A 17,500-nucleotide genomic window follows, 5' to 3' on the forward strand; every position below is an offset into this window, starting at 1 on the left:
AGGGAAGAGCGAAGATACAAGCATAATATATACAAAAGGAATTATGTACAATTGTGTGACACACGGTTGGTACAAACCTTTCCCCATTTATATAAAAAAAAAAAAAAAAAAAAAAAAAAAAAAGAAACCTGATAGACATAGTATACCATTTTTCTTTCTTCTGGGCGAAAAACACGACGCTAGGAACTCTCCATAGTGTTTCCGGAAGGCTATTGTGCGAGACAATGAATGCGGTAGCTTCTTCTTGGGGTATTAAAGCCAACACTTGTTGTTGGCACGGGCCTTTCCCTTGGTTGGCCCGTAGAATGCGGTAGCTAATCTTCAAGTATTCAATAGGATTTGACCAAAGGTCTCAGTGAACTGACTCAGCAGGGTTGCCATTCGTACGATAATTATCGTATATGTACGACTATTTTGGGTCCGGTACGATGTACGATACATACCTTGGGTATCCAAATAAGCCATATATATTTTGATATATTAATGTCTGGATTCTCTTAACGACCTCGGGATCAGAGCCCCAGGCGAAATCTCACAAAGACAAGAGCTTGGCTCCGGCCGGGAATCGAACCCTGGTCGGCAAGCTTATATAGACAGTGACTAACCCATTCGGCCACGGTATATACAATATATGTGTGTGTGTTTGATTAAACAATTATACTAAAATACCTTGAAATAAACTATATGTGTTACTCCTTAATAATCATGTTGAAAGTGTGTACGATAATTTTGGTTTAAAAAACGATAATTTTAAGGTTCATGTATGATAATCCAGTGGAAATCATCTGGCAACCCTGTGACTCAGTGAAGATGTTGGCAACGTGTATGCCATATCTCCTATACTCAATTTTTTTAATGAGGCGCATTTGCAAAGACTCGCAGAGATGCCCTTTTAGCTCGGAAAGTTTCCTGCTATCTGATTGGATAGAATTATCTTGTCCAATCAATCAGCGAACAGGAAACTTTTCCGAGCTAAAAGGGCACCCCTGCGAGTCGGTGCAAATCTGTCTGACTAAAAAGAATTGACTATAGTTTGTCATTTTCCTTCCCTTCTCTTAGAAAAGCGAAGGCATCGGGATTAAGGAGAATAGGCAACGCCGCAAATGACCTTGAAATTCGCTCATAAAATGGTTCTATTTTCTTTTTTTTTTAAGTCTTTTTTTTTTCTCTCACCGTTATTCCTACATTATTAAGGGGTCGGTTGCCAGATGCACCCTCTCCAATGCCTTCTATCAAAACCATCCTCTTCTACCAAACCTCTTCTCTCCCGATCATCCTTATCATCTCTGCCTCCCTCTTGTTCTTCTCCCCTTATCAGGTGCCTTTCAAGCCTTTCTCACTCTCCCAACCATTCATCCTTTACACATGACCACACCATCTCAGTCATGGCACTCGAATCCCCTTACTACGCCTGCCATTCTTATTTCATCGTTTTCCAATCTTTCAAGCAGTGATATTCCCATAGTCCACCTCAGCAATCTCATTTCTGTTTTCTCAAGCTTTGTTCCTCTTTCGTCTTGGTTCGATTTGATAAGTTCAGAAAATCAATCTGAGTAATCAATTACCTGAAATGCTCTAATTTGAGAGTTCTTTTAAGTCTACGACTTAAATAGTTTTTAGAATAATAATAATCAGACTCGAGGTGGTAACGGAGTTGTTCAAAAGAAGTCAAAAGATGAAATAATACGGATGGTTTACTAAAAAATAATTCTATAACATATCTAAAGATAATATACACTTTCTACAAAAATATCACTGTGCAAACGAAGAAGAAGAAGAAGAAGAAGAAGAAGGAGGAGGAGGATATAGCTGTAGGGTAACACCAAAATGGCGATTATCCCCAATCTATTCTGAATCCCTACCTAAAGGATAGTCTACAAGATGGACTCAGCAGAAAGAAGTCTTACTTGTTCTAGTATGCTTTGCTCCTCGATGAAGATTCACTTGTACTGTTTCTTTGTCAGGTGGACGAATCCTGAAGAAACAAGTCTGACTTCTAGATTCACTAGTGGTGGACAGAAACTTACGGTCTATTAAATTTCTTATTCCCGATCTAGATATTAAACTCTGGGAGATAACTTTCACCATCACTGACATGCAGATCTTCCCGGACAGTACCATACTGTTCGTAATACTATAGTCCATTTCTTTTAGCGATGCATATTTGCACCGACTCGCAGCGGTGCCCTTTTAGCTCGGAAAAGTTTCCTGATCGCTGATTGGTTAGAATTATCTTATCCAACCAATCAGCGATCCGGAAACTTTTCCGAGCTAAAAAGGCACCGCTGCGAGTCGGTGCAAATCTGCATCGCTAAAAGAAATAGACTATAGGTATGCAGTTAATTCCAAATCAGGTCTTCTCCACCAAGAGGCTCATTACTACACCGTATTATAGAAGTTTTATTCCAGCTGTTATAAAGTTGTGGAATAATCTTGGTTATCGGGTTGTTGAATCGGTAGAACTTCATAAGTTCAAACTTGCAGCAAGTTTTATGTTGAACAGGCTGACAAAAGTCTTTTTTTATAGTTTACATCTGAAAGATCTGTTTTGATGTTGTTTCTGTTCTAAAAACATTCTATTCTAATTGTTCATTACTTCTCAAATAATTTGTTTACTTATTTACTCATTTCTTTTCCTCGCTGGGCTATTTTTTCATTTTTTGAGCCCTTGGGTTTATAGCATCCTGCTTTTCCAACCAGGGTTATAGCTTGGCTAGTAATAATAATAATGATGATAATAATAATAATAATAATGATGATAATAATAATAATAATAACACTAATAAGAAGAAGAAGAAGAAGAAGAAGAAGAAGAAGAAGAAGACGAAGAAGAAGAAGAAGAAGAAGAAATATGAAAACTTATAATTCCAAAAATAAAAAAATTAAAAAATTCTAAAAATATAAAACTAAAATACACCTCCAGGCCTAACAAACCCGATTTCATAAGAATACCGCTAAGAACATCCTGACGTTTTACGGAAGAGCATGAAAGAACTCATGAAATACGGACATAGGATATCTCCGAAGGTTATTCTGAATAAAAAGAAAATAAAGACAATCCCATTTAAGGTAATTCTGTGTAGAAAGACAAAGTTCTCGGCACTAACTTATAGACTGATTGTGTCGACTGGGGTCACTAATGTCGAAAATAGGGAATTAAAATGTAAATAACTTTGGGGCACTTCAATAAACATTAAACCTATACATAAGATTTATGGTTTTCTCACCTTCCGCGTGCTGTAACATTCAGATATATATATATATATATATATATATATATATATATATATATATATATATATATATATATATATATATATATGTGTGTGTGTGTATATATATAACTATATACAGTATAGCTATATATATATATATATATATATATATATATATATATATATATATATATATATATATATATATATATATACATATATATATACATATATATATATATATATATCTGTATATATATATATATATATATATAAATATATATATATACATATGTATATATATATACTATATATATATATATATATATATATATATATATATATATATATATATATATATATATACACACGCTTCATAGGACAAACAAAAGCAGGGCTGCACTATCCATACGGCTAAGCTGAAGCCAAGGGACCCTGCAAGAGCATGGTCCTATGCAACTCTTTTCATTTTAGTGTTAATGTGAAAACTATGGATTATTTACTTCCGTTATACCATCACTGTAATAAATTGTACGAAAAGAGAGCGTAAAATATGCCGAGGGGCCCAAAAAAAACCACTGAATTTAAAGTTTGACGTTTGTGCAGTAAACCCTATAAACAGCAAAGCTTTTTCACAGGATGAGATTACATGAATTTTAAGGAATCCGAAAAACGAAAACGATTATAGCGATAAAGGTAACAGGATGAGATTACGTGAATTCTAAGGAATCCGAAAAACGAAAACGGTTATAGCAATAAAGGTAACAGGATGAGATTACATGAATTCTAAGGAATCCGAAAAACGAAAACGGTTATAGCAATAAAGGTAACATCAAGGTCTATATAATGTATTCTATAATGTATTCTATAGACCTTAGGTTTTCTGAGGGGCAGATAAAAATAACTCAAATTTATAAACCGCTGACTACAAATTGTGACGCAATCCACCTGATAACTGAATTTAGACTGCCAGCTACTCCATAGATATCCACCGCTTGAAGTAATTGGGTATTAAGGTATAAGTTACAAAGATCCTACTGTACTTAATCAAAGTATTGTTCTTTAGCCTTGGGTAGTGCCATAGCCTCAGTACAATAGTCTTCCGCTGTCTTGGGATATAGTTTTCTTCCTTTAGGGTATTTGTTCTATCTTATTTCTCTTCATCTTGGCTTTTGAAGTTTTTAAAGTCTATATATAAAAGATTTATTTTATTATTGTTACTGTCCCTAAAATATTTTATCTAATTGTTGTTATTTCACTTGTAGTTTATGGATTTCCTCACTGGTATATTTTTCCATGTTGGAGCCTTAGGTTTATAGTATTCCGATTTTCTAACAAGGATTGTAGCCTAGCTAGTAATAATAATGTTCATAGTTATATATGAAACTGATCTTTACCCGCTGCCAAGGTTGCTTCGGGAGTAAGCAGTTGGACTAGAATGAGCGCCATTAATACCTAATTGCTTCCTGTAATCATAATCACTGCCAGATGGAAATATCATCACGATTCAAGGTATCAGAGAAATTGAGACTTAAAAGATCCACTTTTTAGTAACTTTACTGACCCCAGGAACGACAAGACATCGGACTGTAATTACTGCATCAAGTGGAACTAGGCTCAGGGTTACATAATTCACGCCGGCATTTTTTATAGTAAAGTTGAATACGATTCAATGTTCCAAGAACATAAAGTGTTTAGCTTAATACGAAAAAAAAAAAAAAAAAACTAAGAATTTGCGCCACGGAAGTATTTTTATAAATACCGAAGTATTGAAAAGATCATCATATCTGAAAATTTATCAATCTATGGTAGTTTATTTTTCCTTTCCCCTTTTGCCCCCAAGGTAAGGTTAGATTTCGAGCACATTTTGCTATATATATTTTTTAAATTGCTCTAACAGCCTTGATTTTTGTCATAGAGAGGTCAGGTTGGTCTCATTCTTTTGGAATATGCCTGAAGATTCTCATAAAGTTGTTATAAAAAACATACAAAAACATGTAAATAACAGTGTTTTGCAAGAACGTACCGGTACGTCCTTTGGGGGCGAAAGTTAACATTCGGTGGTAAATTTTATGTTTGGATGCCTTTCAAATGACATATTCAAGAAATACATCGACATGATCCCTACTTCTGAAGAGTAGGAAAGTGTCATCAACGAACAATTACTGTAAAATAAGAGGTGGCAACCCAAGGCCATTTATTCTACATGCTCACTTCTGGGGAGCGCGTGAAAACACAAACGTTTAGACCTAGGGGAGATCCCCACTTCTGGGGAGCGCGTGAAAACACAAACGTTTAGACCTAGGGGAGATCCCCACTTCTGGGGAGCGCGTGAAAACACAAACGTTTAGACCTAGGGGAGAACCCCACTTCTGGGGAGCGCATGAAAACACACGTTTAGACCTAGTGGAGATCCCGTAGCCCTATCTAATTCTAACTTAAATTGTTAATTTACTCCTTCCAACGGGTCTTTTGCTTCAATATATAACTGGTATTATTGCCTTATACTGTGGTAAAAAAAATTCTGACCAGCATTTACACTACTTTAAAACAACTGTTATCCATACAAGTTTTTTTTTTTTTTTATAAACATCGTCACTCCTTAGATAATATACATCTCCCTGAAATCAAAACACCCATAGTCCCTAAATTATATTTTTATAAAAATATTTCGCTTTATTATTATCATTATTATTATTATGGATGGGAACACGGAGTGTTGGCAAAAAAGAAGACGAAGAAGAAGAAGAGATCTGACTAATTGCAATTATTACAGATGCATCACACTTACGTCAGTTGTCATGAAAATAGCATGCTTATTCTAAAGAGACTAGAGACAGATTGATGAAAAGATGAGAGACGAACAAGCCGGATTTAGAAAAAAGTAGAAGTTGTACTGACCAAATTTTCATTTTGAGACATGTTGTACAGCAATGCATAGAATATAGAAATCCCCTTTTGATGGCATTTGTGGACTAAGAAAAAGCCTTTAATGGTGTGCACCGGCCAATTTTGTGGAAAGTCTACGTTATTATGGAGTTCCTCTTGAATATGTTTTTTTTTTTTATTAAGTCTGTTCATGAGCATAGCAAGTGCAAAGTTAATGCCAGTGGAGTCCTATCAAATGAATTTCAAGTGAACAGTGCAGTGCTCCAAGGGAATGTATTGTCGCCTATGTTATTTAAACTCCTGGTGAATTTTGTAATGCCCAGAACAGTTGGGGAGGGTGAAAAAGGATTGGACTGAATAGATAACAGGAAATTCGGCTGACCTTGTGTATGCTGATGACACAGTCCTTATTAGCAGAACACAACAGGACTTGCAAAGCTTGCTTACCAGAATGCATGAAATATTACATGAGGTTGGGCTCAAAATAAACAGATACAAGAGAGATGATAAAAACGAAATATGCAATGGAAGATGAAATATCATTGCAAGGAGAAAGGATTAATGAGGTGGAATCGTTTAAATATTTAGGAACTATGATCTCTAATACAGGATCTTTAGAATTTGAGTTTAGTGAAATATTGGAAAAAGCAAATCAGACAATGGCTAGGTTAAGCAAAATTTGAAAATCAAATCGCCTGAAATTACATATAAAAATCACACTATATATCAGTTTAGTGAGATCGGTGTTACTGTATGGACATGAGTAATGGTATGACAATGAAACAATATCCTATATATTTTGTAGATTTGAGAACAAAGCCCTCAGAGGAATATTAGTAATTAAATGACAGGGCAGAATTAGAAATTAAACTGTAAGAGAGATTACTTAAGCGCCATATGTGGATGAGATCATGGTGAGGGGTAGATGGAGATGGTTTGGGCATGCTCTTTGCACTCCCCAAGAGAGATTAGTTCACCAAACTTTCAACTGGGCTCCACGAAGCACTAGAAGAATTGGAAGACCCAGGCCTACATGGCTGAGAACTATGAAACGTGAAGCAGGAGATGACGAATGGAGAAGCATTGATTTAAAAGCTCAAGATAGAGATGACTGACGAAATCTAACCGAGGACCTTTGAAAGAATAAGCGTAGGAGGAGATGATGATAGCCTAGTTGAAAAAGCAGGATGCATAGTATTAGCCCAAAGGCTCCAACCGGCAAAATAGTCCAGTGAGGAAAGGAAATCAGGAAATAAATAAACTATATATGACAAGTCATGAATAAAAAATAGATATCTTAAACTTAGTAACAACGTTAAAACACGACTGTCATATATAAATTACGAGGAGAGACTCGTGTCGCCCTATTCAACATAAAAACATCTGCTGCAAGTTTGACCTTCTGAACTCCATCGATTCAACCGCCCGATTACAGTTGGAATAAAACTTCTAGAATACTGTGTAGTGTTGAGCCCTATGATAGAGAAGGCAAGACTGTTAGAATCAACTGCATATCTAGTAAAACTCAGGATAGTACATAGAATAAAGGCTTTTACCAGGATTTATGTAAAATTATTCACCAGGATCTACCAGCTGTCAATCTTACACGAATACCCAGCAATCCGATGACAAGTAGGTCCTTTAAACATAAGAAGCTAAATCCTTCGATGATCTTTAGTCATTTGCCCAGCTATATGTGACCTTGGGAAGCACGATGGCTCCACCCGTACGTTGCTGAAGGTCAGGATCAGGATCCTGGTCAGAACCAAGGCCAATATGTTGGTCAGAACAAGGTATACTATAGTCAATTTCTTTTAGCGATGCAGATTTGCACCGGCTCGCAGCGGTGCACTTATAGCTCGGAAAAGTTTCCTGATCGCTGATTGGTTGGACGAGATAATTCTAAACAATCAGCGATCAGGAAACTTTTCCGAGCTAAAAGGGCACCGCTGCGAGTCGGTGCAAATCTGCCTCGATAAAAGAAATGGACTATATATACCTTGGGAATAGACTCGCATTTTGGCGTGAGTTACATAACGGGTGTTAAAAGTATCTAGCCAGGAATATTATCGTAGCAGACACCACGTAAATGATTCACACAACATTAACCTGAAATCTTTCAAACCAATGTTAAGGTTGCACATGATTATCAATTTTATTCTATATATATATATATATATATATATATATATATATATATATATATATATATATATATATATATATATATATATATATACACATACAAATTTCTATACACGTGTGCGCACACACACACACACACACATATATATATATATATATATATATATATATATATATATATATGTGTGTGTGTGTGTGTGTGTGTGTGTGTGTGAGCTTCCCATCCGTTTTAAAGCACATTGTGCAAATGGATCGATGTTTCTTTCATGCGTTTAATCTCTAGATATTCAATATATAATTTGTTTTTTCTCTTATCTTTCAAATGATCTTTCACATTTGGTATTTCTATTATGTAGTAGACTGCACAGGTAGTTAACATGACATATTTTGTTGGAAATTAATAATAATATATTGCACGACTATCTCAGAATTTCTATGTGTGATCATGAGTTGTTCATCAATCAATCAATCAATCAATCATGAGTTATTCATCAATCAATCAATCAATCATGAGTTGTTCATCAATCAATCAATCAATCAATCATGAGTTGTTCATCAATCAATCAATCAATCATGAGTTGTTCATCAATCAATCAATCAATCAATCAATCATGAGTTGTTCAGAGTATCGGCAATTGGAATCCACCAGGACAGGTCAAAGAATATAGTGTTTGACTAAACGGCTGAACGTTTGGTAAAAAACATGTATGTATGAATGTATATATACACACACACGCATGCTCTTTGTCTACATACACAAAACACGGTCATTTCAAAATCATTCCATCATTTATCTGCCAGAGATGAAAATAAATTAATAGTCATATAAACTTAATTACCAAAAAATTAATTTCTAAACTATAAATATGCAACTTGAATGATGGTGCTATCTATCAATGGAAAGGGGGGGTGGGGCTCATATTTCCATTAGCAACCCCCCCCCCAATACCCTGTTTAAACAGACCAACTGAACCAGTATGCATAGAGAATGGGTGAGTATCTATGCCTAATCAAGAAAAAGAATATTAAAATGCTTTTAGGCGCAAAAAAAAAAAAAAAAAAAAAAAAAAAAAAAAAAAAAAAAAAAAAAAAAAAAAAAAGAGGTTGACCCAAGTTTCGCTTTACGGTTTACATCTTTCTTATCTATTTTAACGTTATTGCTAATCTTAAAATATTTCATATTCATCACTTACATGTAACTTATTTGCTATTATTTCATTTCTTTTCCTCATTGGGCTGCTTTCCATGTTAAAGCCCTTGGTCTTGTAGCATTCTGTTTTTCCAACGAAGTTTGTAGGCTGGTCAGCAATAATAATAATAATAATAATAATAATAATAATAATAATAATAATAATAATACAGTAATAATAATAATCACTTCAGTACTTCGTAATAGGCACAAATTGAAAGGAATAAGCAAAAGAATGTCAATAGGCCTCCATTTTATAAATGGTTAATATAAAGATCTAAATGAGAGAGAGAGAGAGAGAGAGAGAGAGAGAGAGAGAGAGAGAGAGAGAGAGAGAGAGAGAGAGAGAGAGAGAGAATTAGAATCCAAGTAAACCAATATATCTTGTAAAGCGTGATTTAGTCAGGTATTTCTTCTCAGAGTTACTAGAATTTTGGATATCTCAAAGACTTTTTAGTCCCTCCAGGGAGACTCCATTTGATCTTAGGAAAAACCGAATTGGTTTAAACGTTTAGAATTTTTATGATCTCGTCTAACTTATTCTTGAATTCGTTTACCAACAGTTTACTTTATCCGTTGGAAGTCTGTTCCATGTATTTGCAATTTTGTATGTAAAGACATTACCACATTGAGTGATGCTGTATCTTTTCAATTCCAGTTTGTCTCCGTTACCTCTGGAATAATTTGTGCAAAGCGTGAAAAGCTTGTTATAATCTACATTTCTTATTCCTTTAAGAATTTTGAATATCTCTTTTAGCTGTCCCTTAGTCGTCGAGTTTGTAGATCAAATAAAGTTCAAACGTTTCATTCTCCGTCTGTATCCATATTGTCTAGTGTTGAGACTATTTTGCTTCCAGTCTACCTAAATCCTTCTGAATTTTTGAAGTCAAGAATTGGACTCCGTATTCTAGAAGTGGTCTTAGTGAAGTGTAAAGCTGCAGTACAATATCTATGTTTCTATTTAAATTTTCTCGTTATCTAACTATTTGTTTCTGTGCATTATTTTCTACGCCTATGCTCTGTTTAGTGAACTTCAAATGTTTGCTAATAATAATACAGAGATCTTCCTCCTCCTCCACACTTTCTATTTCATTACCCAGCAGTGTGTAGTGTGTTTAGGTTACTATAACTTTTGTTCATAACTTTGCAAATCCCACAGTTGATAGGCATTTGCCATTTTCTGGACCATTCTCCCAACTTAATTAGATCCTCTTCTGAGTTCGGAGTCTTTACGCCTATTTTAGTATCGTAGGCACACTTGGCTATTCTATTAGTTAATCCTAAATCTATGTCGTTAATGTAAATCAGAAATAGTAATGGGCCAAAGGTGGATCCTTGAAGTACTCCGCTTGTAACAGCTGCCCAGACTGAAGCTTTTCCATTCATTACAACACTGTTTTCCGTTTGTCAGCCAATCTTCAATTCAATCAGCTGGTTCATCAATGATACCTAGTGCACTAATTAAAAAAAAAAAAAAATTATGGGGGGGGGGAAACTTTGTCAAAAGCCTTTTGAAAGTCTAGGTATATGATATTTATTGTCCTGGTTTCGTCATAAATGCCATATAGGTTAAACATGTAAAAAAAAATCCAACAGATTTGTGACACTGGATCTTGTTTGTCTAAAAGCATGTTGGCTGTCTATTAGAATATTGTTTTTCTCTATATATTCTACTGCTGAATCTACTATAATTGATTGGCACTAAAGTTAGACACACAGGTCTGTAGCTCCCAGGTTCTTTTGGTCCCTTCATGTAGATTGGAGGAACATTGCCTAGTTTCAATCCTTGTAGTGCTCTTCTTTCAGTGGCTGTTTTCCAGAACACTTTGTAAAAGTGTGGGGTTTTCTCTTCTATTTCTACAATCTCTTTTGGATGAATGTCATCTGGAGCTAGTGCTTTAGACTTACCGAGTCTTTATTTTCTTTTTGACACTTTCCATTGCAAAAGTGATCCTACTTGTGGCTCTCCATGAAAAAAAAAAAAACTTTTGGATTCCTTTACCAGCTGAAGCCACTCTTTTTTTTTACATTGATCTTGGCATTTCTAACTATATCGAGTACCTTCATTTTTGCTTAACCTTCTTGTCCTGAAATTTCACGATGCGAGTGCTGTGGACCAATTGATTTATGTTTCCTTTCTCTGCTTCTTACTGCATTGGGTATTCCTCTTGTTTTTCCATGCGGTATATATTCAGCCCTTTTTTTTTCTTTGTATTTGCCCACAAGGGAGTTCCATTGTGTATCTACGTTCCGTTTTATAGTATTCTACATTATTGGCGTAGGCTATTCCTTAGGTTGTATCAGTGAGTTACTTTCTCTGTAGTCTAGTTTCTTTATCATTTTCTTTTATTTTAGATGAGGAATGCTCATCTGAAACCTAACTCATCTATGGTCACTATTACTACTATTTCCGCCTACTGAGACACTGGATACTAAATTTTCTTCTGGCGTTAGCACAATATCTAGCATGTCGTTTCCCCTAGTTGATTTCTCGACCCACTGATAGAGGAATTCATTGCTGACAAATTCTAGTAGCCTGTGTATGATACAGAGTTCAGTGTCCCTCTTTACTGCTGCACTGAGGTCTATTAAGACGGGTAGCTGATTGTGCACTTCTTATTCCAGTCGTCTATACAGCTAATCGTCCTGTTCTTTTTTAGAACATGTCTTTTTCCCATGGTGTTGATATTAGCATCTATCACTTCATATTCGATTTCTTATTTAATTTCTATGAAGTTTAGGAGAGTTCTAACAAAGTATTACCCTCCACCTTTTTTTTTTTTAGCAAGGCTATCCTTCTTCAAAAGCTTATATTATTGTTATTAATAGCGAAGCTAAAACCTTGGCTGGAAAAGCAGGAGGCTGTAAACATAGGGGCTGGAGGGAGGAGAAATAGCAGTGAGGAAAGGAAACAAGAAGATGAATAAACTAAGAGATACTAAACTATTACAAAGAAATATCTTAAAAACAAACATTAAAATAGATATTTCATTTATAAACTATAAAAACTAAAAAAAAATAAGAGGAACAGAAATAAGATAGCACAGTGTGTCCGAGTGTACCCTAAAACATCTCGGAGAACTCTACCTCAAGATAGTGAAGGATCATGGCACAGAGGCTATGGCACTACCAAAGACTAGAGAACAATAGTTTGATGTTGGAGTGTCTTCCTAGAAGAGCTGGTCACCATAGCTAAACAGTCTCTTCTACCCTTACCAAGAGGAAATTGGCCACTGAACAATTACACTGTAGTAGTTAACCACCCTTGAACGAAGAGTTGTTTAGTAATCTCAGTGTTGTAAGGTGTAAGAGGACAGAGGAGTGTGAAAATAATATGCAAGACTATTCGGTGTATGTGTAGGCAAAGGAAAAATGAGCCGTGATCAAAGAGTAATCCAATGAAGTACGGTCTGGTGTTTCGGTTTTACTTTTATCTGAATCATCTAAATTGTCAAGTCACATTTCCTGTTTATTGTTTGAGGATTTTCTAAGGGTCGAGTCTCTCCTTTGTCTACTGAAGAGAGAGAGAGAGAGAGAGAGAGAGAGAGAGAGAGAGAGAGAGAGAGAGAGAGAGAGAGAGAGAGAGCAACCAGTTTACTCCAGATAGGCCTATGCTTTCCTAAACTCTGAAAGAGAAAGTTTTACCTTGACAATGTAGGTCAGCCTACCAAAGAAACATGCGTGGTAATCTTTATATCACTTCCATAAAATCTGAAACCGTACATGTTCTGCTATGTAGGTGCGTACATACATTTCCCCATGTGTCACAATTCTAATATCTAAGTCGGTGGTTCCCAAACTGGGGGGCGTGAGTACGATACAAGGGGGGGGGGGGCGGTGAAGTCATCTGCTTGGAATTACTTGTTTAATAGAATAATAAAATTTGCTAATGTTCAAACTTTTTTTCGCTCAATTTGAACGAAATATTTCGTTTTTAGTTACTGGATTGTACCATTATTTGTTTGAGGGGCTTTCATTATTAAAATGTAATACAAACAGAAATCTGTTTTCCTGTACAATGCTAAGAAATAAATGTAAGAATCATTTCATATAAAAAAAAGAGTACACGTCTACTGGAAGCAAAAAGGGGGCGTCAGGTAAGATAGTATGGGAACCACTGATCTAAGTATTCATATCAAATTTAGGATAGTAACAATCAGAGATATCAGTTTACTTACAATTTATTTGTATTGCACTCTCTCAATTGCAGAACTTTAAGCAATACTGTGCGCATTGCTTTTCATGACTTACTTAACATACAAATAACAGTAACTTGTTTTCTTTAAGAAACATTATTAAATCTATTAATAATACATCGAGTGGAACTCTCATTCCTAACCCGTTTTCTGCCACTTCCCTAGATTTTCATAGAGATGAAAAACTTCCACAATCCTTCGGCCAAGGATGAAGGCCACCACATACTCATATGTCTAACTCAAATTTACCATCGCACAAGAATGGTATCAGTAAAAATCAGCATCATTATCACGAAGTCCTCTTGCATCTTCAGAACTGGAGTCCCATTTCGGAAGAAGGAATGCCATTAAATCCCTCTGCGGCAGAGGGAAACAGCCCCCATTATAGCTTGTCTAGAGATGCCTTTGGTACTGGGCACGTCCTAAACCGTGGAAGCAACGCCGGAAGTTTCGCAACATAAAAGGCAAAGTGCTTGGGTTCCTGCAGGCAGCATTGGATAGCCTTTTTTTTCTCTTTCTTGTAAAGGCTTCATCCCTTGACCAGAATTGTCTGGAAAAAACGTCTAAGCGTCCTCTCGTATAGGTCTTGACCCTGACTGAGGGTCGATTTCTTTGCTCAGACCAGATCTTCGGGTAGTTCTAACTTAACCTGGAAAGAACAGAAAAAATAGTTAATTTCAGGGCAAAAACAATAAGTAAAACATGCGTTAAAGCCTATGCATACATACAATTTAACTATATTTAAATATAAGAAAAATAAATATATATGTAAATCCTGACCATATTCGGCTTGTAAATTTTAAACATATTACGACAAACCCTGACATAATAAACATTTTCTCTTAATTTCCCCTAGTGTTTTTCCCATATGAGAAACACGTATTCAAATGAGTTTAACCGTATATATCTACGAACAAACAAACACACACAGTACACGAAAGAATAATTAATTTGCATTAGCACCCACGTCCATCCAAGGCCTTACTGTTAAGGAACGTGCTGGACGACATAAAGCTTAAAGAAAAAAGAAGTTAAGCGCAAAACCTTGTAAAACGCTACAATTTTAAGACATGAAGGCCATCACGAGACAGGAAAAATTCATTGCGCAATTGCTTCCACTTTTACAGTTCAGCAAATCTCGAAATGTGTGAGGTGGTGGATATGGGAGTGGTCGAATGGCAGTCGAGTGCAACCGTGTGGTAAAACTTCTATCGAGAAACAAACAGCGCAGATTAATTTCTTAACACCTTAAATCTTTCTTTTATACAGTGGACGTGCGATAAGTTAGTTTGTATCTAAAGTTTAATCTCGACTTGACCAGTTAATAAAAGGATAATTACTTATGAAATTTTATATATATATATATATATATATATATATATATATATATATATATATATATATATATATATATATATATATATATATATATATATATATATATATATATATATATAAACAAATATATATATATATATATAAATATATATACATATAAATATATATGTATATAATATACATATTTATAATATATATATATATATATATATATATATATATAATATATACAAATATATATATATATATACATATACAAATATATACACACACATATATAATATATATATATATATATATATATATATATATATATATATATATATATATATATATATATATATATATATATATATAGTTGCATTATTCTAAAATCAATGTAACCAACTTTGGATTAAAGTAATGTCTGTTCCATAATAAAAACAATAATAAAATCTTTCACTCTGCTTTCAATACTAACAAAAGCTACATAATTATTAATAAATAACAATGAAGATGATATCTGAAGACTTGCTATTTATATAGAAATGAACGTATCTCTGGACATTACTTTGCATCTCAAACAAACGACACTACCAAACAAATGGGTCTTATTATGCAGATGAAGCCTAACAACACGAGGCGGGCGTTGTAACAAGGGACAGGTGGCTGTGAGATGTTTGTCCTTGGGAGGATCAAGGCTATGTGGTTTTTTTTTCTTGAAAGGGCAACACAACGCGTAGGAACTAGTGTCACGATCTCAGCAACCTTCGTAATACGAATTCCTATACTTTAAAAACGCCATTTATTAATTCATTACGATTCAGTTTACCCTATCATAGATATTTTTGATATGATATAGATGCTAACAATATACTCATTCAAACTACAAATTAGGATATCGACACAAATAAAAAAATAGTTAAAAAATATAATGATAATTTCCTTTGGATCAAAATTGCTTTGGATTATCACAATAGAAAACTATGCAAATATTCTCATTTAAATTGAACAAATAAAATGTATCTAAAGGCTACTTCAGTTTATCTAGAAAGTAAAACAAAGACATTAAACACTGATTAAATAAATTTATCGAATTGAATAATAAAAATTCGAGAATTCAATCTCACCTCCTTTTCGATGACGTCCTCCTCCTTTTTATTCCTCATCGCAATGAGATGCTTGATCACCACAATAACCATGAACACGAGGAGTACCAAAAGCGCCACGGCCATGGCCCCACTTTCGAGAGGCTGTCCCAGATACACGAGCAAACACACCAGCACCGTTGGCAAAACCAACATAGACACCATCAGGATTATGTCACAAGCGTCCACCATGATGCCGAGGATAAAAGTAAATACAGCGAAGCGAAGCGGCGTCTAACACTTGGATGGGTGTTTCTCTGTTTACACCTGACGAGAGAGTGATGACTCCCTCGAGTGGGCTGGCTCTTTATATAGGAAAGTAACCCCGAGATGCGATGCGTAGCTGAGTCAGGATCGGCGCATGCACGCCAACTCATTTTCTTATTAATTTATTACATTATTCGTGTCATTAATAGTAAACATAATCATATTGTAATATTATAGGGAATGTATTCTTTATAATTAATAAAAATAAACGATATTCGTGTGATTGAAAGTGATTCTACAAACCTTCATAAAAAAATTACGTCTTAGCTTAAACTTTGCCTCTTCTTCGTTCAGTGTCGAGCGAAAAGTTCCAAATTGTTGCGTACATTGCACGAGGCAGCGAAAGGCGGTTGGATACTGGAACTCCAACGGTTACCTGGAAGATTTAGATTATCTTCAAAGGTCAAACATTTTACGCAGTACTGAATGACTCCTTCAATATTCGAAATTTTAATAAAAACAAAGGTTTTACGTACTTTTATCAATTCTAATTTGGGAGAATATCTTAGAATTTTAAACAAAACAGATCTGAAAACAGGTAAATACGTAGTTTAAAAAAAATAAAGGATAGCTTTCGGATTTGTATTCCAAACGGAACTGCCAAGTTGCGGTTTAGTCTAAATCCAGCGTGATTCACTGGAGTAAATCCCATTGTTTTAGGGTTTCGTCTTTATTGTTATTTTTGTTGTAGGTGTTTTTATTCTTAACTCTCATTCAAGTTCCATCTGGATTAACATACGCAGCGGTCATAAAAGCGATGGATCGTTTAGAGTAGACGGTAACACTGGCGTGCGAAAGCGTTTTAGGAAGGAATTGAAGGCGACCCACACCTGCAACGACTGAATAAACAAATGTATTTCAACTGTTGATATTAAAATAAATTTTTGGTACATACTTCAATTACTTCCAGCTAAGAGTAATTAACATATACGCATCATATCTACGCTAAAGTAGATCTCTCCAGCATTATTAAGTAACATTTTTCTTCTATATTACTGAAGATGTCATTGCTAAATAGACCGTTGAATCACCCGATTAGTATACAAACCCCATCAATGGACCAATTTCTTTGAAGTTCTAGATTGCATACGCAAACAGCTTTGAAAAAAAGATTGGTACGTTTCTTCCAGTATC

This window comes from Palaemon carinicauda, chromosome 7, assembly GCF_036898095.1.
Source record: "Palaemon carinicauda isolate YSFRI2023 chromosome 7, ASM3689809v2, whole genome shotgun sequence".
NCBI lineage: Eukaryota > Metazoa > Arthropoda > Malacostraca > Decapoda > Palaemonidae > Palaemon > Palaemon carinicauda.